Below are 5,832 nucleotides of genomic sequence, written 5' to 3'. Positions count from 1 at the left end.
TGTGTGTGTGTGGCTGCCGTATGTCTATATGTTATATGCTGTGTGTCATCCCCCGCTTACACACACACACACACCCTGTGATGGCAATTCTTAACTACTGTGTGTGTTCTACTGAGGATGGGCCTCTGGGGGATAACACTGACAAGAGATTGACCATGTCTTTAAAGAGCATTCCAGAGCATGAGTTAATGTTTCTGTTCTGTACCGTACCAGGGAGAGATGGTTCCAGTTTGGAGTCGCAGGGCCAGACACTGGTCTCTATACAATGAAAACTGTTGACACGGCAGATATTGTCTGCTACTGTATGTATTATAGGTATCTAGGTATAGCTATAATATAGGTGTAACCTTGTGACCCATTCTATATATCTGTTCATCATGTAGGTTGAAAGGGGTGCATCTTGGCTATAAAATACCTTTGTGCTTTTGTCTCGGGGCTCTCAACGAATCATCAGAGAGGGTGATTGGTCGACCAACCATCGCTATTGCAAAGCTCTCACTAATAAAGATTCAGTTTAAGTATAACTCTGACTTGTGTGATAAGTTTGTCTCTCCTCATTTGATATTACAGAAATTAACCACCACCACCACAACAACACACACACACACACACACACAGAGTGATGGTAGATGGCCTTTCCTCCACAGGCTTGCTCAGTAACCTTTAGTGTGGACTGCAGGCCTGTCCATTACTACTGGAGACCAGTGTCTCTGTGTCCCCAGACATCAAGTCAATCAGAGGAGAAAAACACAAAACAACTCAAACCAGCACTTATTATTGGGCTGAGTGACCTATACAACGTGACTGTGTCCTAGACAAAGGAGATTAATCTTCCTTTTCCATGACAGTAGTATATGAATGGCACGAGGCTACCTGGCCACCCACACACACAAAGTGGCCTACAGCATGAACGTGTGGCTACCTGCCCACCCACACACACAAAGTGGCCTACAGCATGAACGTGTGGCTACCTGTCCACCCACACACACAAAGTGGCCTACAGCATGAACGTGTGAGCACAAAGCTAATCATAATACCGTATATCAGAAATAAAGAAATTATTTTTAGAAAAGTTATGAATCTTTCTAAAAGTGCATACCTTTCATAAAAAGAGGGAGTGTGCCCTTCACAAAATGAATGTGTGCCCTTCACAAGCACAGTAAGTACCTTTTACAAATTGAGTGAGTGAGTGTCATTTATGAGTGCAGTATCTTCCAAACATCTGTAGAGTGAGTATAATTCTCCACATAGTCCACTCTCCACACCTTTAGCAAACTTAGTGTACCGTTCAAATAAAGAGAGTATCACAAAACCCTCACTATGTAACACTACTCTACAAAAAAAAAGAATGAGAATGTCCTATGTCATAAAGTGTATCTTCAATAAAACCTGCGACTGTATTGTGGACTATAAAGTGCCGGTGCGATCAGGACTCTTAACTCCTCATGTCCACCAGATGCATCCAAATCTTGTAAGTTGAACCCAGTCGTGGTGGTCAATTTGTAGGGTGTATAATGTGAATGTCCAACTTACATTTGAAATCCAAGTGTTAGAACAGTTGAGCTTTAAAGCACAAGGGGGCAGTGATGTCTCTGTAAAGCACAACAGAGAGAGGGTAAAGAAAAAAAGGGTAGGAGTGAGGGGGTCAGGAAAGGGTCAGGGGGATGCCTCTAGGAAATCAGTTGGCCTCACACCTGTTCACGAGAGGCTGGAACAGGCTCTTCCCTGAGCAGTGCAATCAGCAGTGAGGTTTGTCTACATGATTGACAACAGTTAGAAAAGTGATGGAATTGACAGCAGACATGGGGTTTGTGTCATATCATTTGCATTGTTTGAAGGTGGATCGAATAATCTGTGATTTTGACAAGGCCCCAAGGCTCTTACAGTGTCAAGCACAGACTGTCAAGTAAAGTGAAATGTAATGTGAGCGCAGTGGTCAGTCTGGTTAACCAGGATGACAGCAGAGCACAAGAAGACCTTTGCGATTGTTTATGTATAGTATATGTATTGTGTTAGATATGGAGTCTTGATGTTGGGGTCTTGGTCTCAGGAATACTCGACAATACATAAATGCGGTTGTGGTCTGGGATTCGAGAGTTCTTGTCGCCATCTCTGTAAGTGTGCTCGACGATCAATGATGTGTGTGAATGCACGGTACATTTGAAATCAGTCATGGAACAGTAGACACTTGGAACATAAGGAGGCAGTGATGTCTCTGTAAAAGATAACGGAGAAAGACAAACTTGAAACATCTATGGCATTGTGTTGTGTGACAAAACTCCCCATTTTAATGTGGCCTTTTATTGTCGCCAGCACAAGGTGCACCTGTGTAATGATAATGCTGTTTCATCAGCTTCTTGACATGCCACACCTGTCAGGTAGATGGATTATCTTGGAAAGTAGAATTCCTCGCTAACATGGATGTAAACACATTTGTGCACAACATTTGAGAGAAATAGGCTTTTTGTGCATATAGAACATTTATGGGATTTGCTTATTTCAGCTCATGAATCATGGGACCAAAGCTTTACATGTATCGTTTATATTTGTGTTCAGTGTAGATAGACCAGACATCTACGAAAGAAGACTGACAGAGACACACAGACTCCAAATAGCTGGCTTTTAGCTAATTGAAGAGCAGTCTCAATTAAGTTAGCTAGACACATTTGATTACCTGCTCAAAATTTCAAATACCAAACCAAAAACGAATTAGCTAGCTAACAGTCAAGCCAGTTAGCTAGCTAGCTATCTAACTTCAAAGTTAACCACTTTGCTAGATAGCTTAGCTAAGAAATTGCCTGGACCTATAGCTCCCACTGTCGTGGTCACAATAGCTATTTCCGCTTTGGTAGAACAGGGCAGGGAACCCAGAGACAGCGAAAATGATCTTCTCCTCCATGCTGCAAACCTTTCTGAAGCCTTGCGAAACACGTGGGTCAAGTACTGAAAATGTTGGTTAGACATCTGGCAAAATCAACATATGGTGGACAAATGGAGTAAAGGTCCAAGTGTAACAAGGTCATCTCTAATGCCTTTCAGAGGAGTCCGTGGGAGTAAAGAGATTACAATAATGCCGATAATGATGGAAATGAAAGCAACTGTGAAAGTGCTACTGATAATGATGCTCGGGGATGTAAACAAAGCTATAGATTTAGGTCATTGAGGAGAATAGAGAGGTTATAGTGTCTACACTTAGATGGGGCGTCATTGATGTCAAAGATGTTTAGCGACAGAAGAGGCCCAGACCACACGCGTTTGTGAATTCCATATTGCCTGTGATGACGCAATTTCAGCATTGAGCTACTACCACATTAGCAAATCACCATAGTTACAATCAGATGCAGTTCCAGTAAGTTCTGTGTGTTTGGTCAGAGCTCTGCAGTCAGACAGACAGACAGTCAGACAGCCAGCCACTCAGACAGTCAGATAGTCAGACAGTCAGACAGTCAAACAGACATAGTGGATGATGTTGCCATTTATGAATCACACAGCGAGTGTAGTCTAAGCCACAGACTCTTTCTATTTTTCCTCTTCAGATTACTTTAAAGGTTCAGCGTGAGGTGTCCCTTTTATCTACCTCAAGGTCACACATGCCCCCCCCATGCCCCCACCCCTCCACGTCCTCGGGTTAAGGGGATGATAGATATTCATCTGTTCGGGGGTGAGGCGGGCGAGAGAGAGCAGAATGCTGTGATGCTCATTTGCAAGGGAAATGTAGCCTTTATTAATTAATGTCTGCCTCTTCGCCACAGGAGGCCCTCTAATTGCCCTCTACGTGCAGCAATTTCCACCCAATGTATTCCTGGCAGGCATGGCGTGGGTCAGCCGAGTGGGCCCACCACAAGCCCCAGATAGGACCAGATATTACTCTTAGCTGATTAGGACCTCTATTTACGGTGCACTAGGCTCTCTGGCCTTATCACTCAGCGATTGGCGTTGAGTACAGAGACATCAGAGCAGAACAAAGCAGCAGCTTCTGCCCTGTTAATTATCAATCTGAGGTATTAGGTAGGAAATAAAGTTAATTATCAGGTATTAGGTAGGAAATAAAGTTCATTATCAGGTATTAGGTAGGAAATAAAGTTCATTATCAGGTATTAGGTAGGAAATAAAGTTCATTATCAGGTATTAGGTAGGAAATAAAGTTCATTATCAGGTATTAGGTAGGAAATAAAGTTCATTATCAGGTATTAGGTAGGAAATAAAGTTCATTATCAGGTATTAGGTAGGAAATAAAGTTCATTATCAGGTATTAGGTAAGAAATAAAGTTCATTATCAGGTATTAGGTAGGAAATAAAGTTCATTATCAGGTATTAGGTAGGAAATAAAGTTCATTATCAGGTATTAGGTAAGAAATAAAGTTAATTATCAGGTATTAGGTAGGAAATAAAGTTCATTATCAGGTATTAGGTAGGAAATAAAGTTCATTATCAGGTATTAGGTAGGAAATAAAGTTCATTATCAGGTATTAGGTAAGAAATAAAGTTCATTATCAGGTATTAGGTAGGAAATAAAGTTCATTATCAGGTATTAGGTAGGAAATAAAGTTCATTATCAGGTATTAGGTAGGAAATAAAGTTCATTATCAGGTATTAGGTAAGAAATAAAGTTCATTATCAGGTATTAGGTAGGAAATAAAGTTCATTATCAGGTATTAGGTAGGAAATAAAGTTCATTATCAGGTATTAGGTAAGAAATAAAGTTAATTATCAGGTATTAGGTAGGAAATAAAGTTCATTATCAGGTATTAGGTAGGAAATAAAGTTCATTATCAGGTATTAGGTAGGAAATAAAGTTCATTATCAGGTATTAGGTAAGAAATAAAGTTCATTATCAGGTATTAGGTAGGAAATAAAGTTCATTATCAGGTATTAGGTAGGAAATAAAGTTCATTATAAATCTGGGGTATTAGGGAGAATTGTGTTAATTATAAATCTGGGGTATTAGGGAGATTTTAGTTTATTATTAATCTGGGGTATTAGGGAGATTTTAGTTTATTATTAATCTGGGGTATTTGTGAGAAAATAGAGTTAATAATACATCTGGGGTATCATCGGATGGGGCTACAGTGTCTCCTGACCCCTCCTGTCTCAGCCTCCTGTATTTACGCTGCAGTAGTTTATGTGTTGGGGGGCTAGGGTCAGTTTGTTATATCTGGAGTACTTCTCCTGTCTTATCCGGTGTCCTGTGTGAATTTAAGTATGCTCTCTCTAATTCTCTCTTTCTTTCTTTCTCTCTCTCGGAGGACCTGAGCCCTAGGACCATGCCTCAGGACTACCTGGCATGATGACTCCTTGCTGTCCCCAGTCTACCTGGCCATGCTACTGCTCCAGTTTCAACTGTTCTGCCTGCATCTATGGAAACCTGGCCTGTTCACCGGACGTGCTACCTGTCCCAGACCTGCTGTTTTCAGCTCTCTAGAGTCAGCAGGAGTGGTAGAGATACTCTTAATGATCGGCTATGAAAAGCCAACTGACATTTACTCCTGAGGTGCTGATTTTCTGCACCCTCGACAACTACTGTGAGTATTATTATTTGACCATGCTGGTCATTTATGAACATTTGAACATCTTGGCCATGTTCTGTTATAATCCCCACCTGGCAGAGTCAGAGGAGGACTGGCCACCCCTCATAGCCTGGTTCCTCTCTAGGTTTCTTCCTAGGTTTTGGCCTTTCTAGGGAGTTTTTCCTAGCCACCGTGCTTCTCCACCTGCATTGCTTGCTGTTTGGGGTTTTAGGCTGGGTTTCTGTACAGCACTTTGAGATATCAGTTGATGTACGAAGGGCTATATAAATACATTTTATTTTATTTGATATTAGGGAGAAAATTT

This window comes from Oncorhynchus keta, chromosome 34 (genome assembly GCF_023373465.1).
Source record: "Oncorhynchus keta strain PuntledgeMale-10-30-2019 chromosome 34, Oket_V2, whole genome shotgun sequence".
NCBI classification, from domain to species: Eukaryota; Metazoa; Chordata; class Actinopteri; order Salmoniformes; family Salmonidae; genus Oncorhynchus; species Oncorhynchus keta.
Note: the sequence above shows the minus strand (reverse complement) of the source record.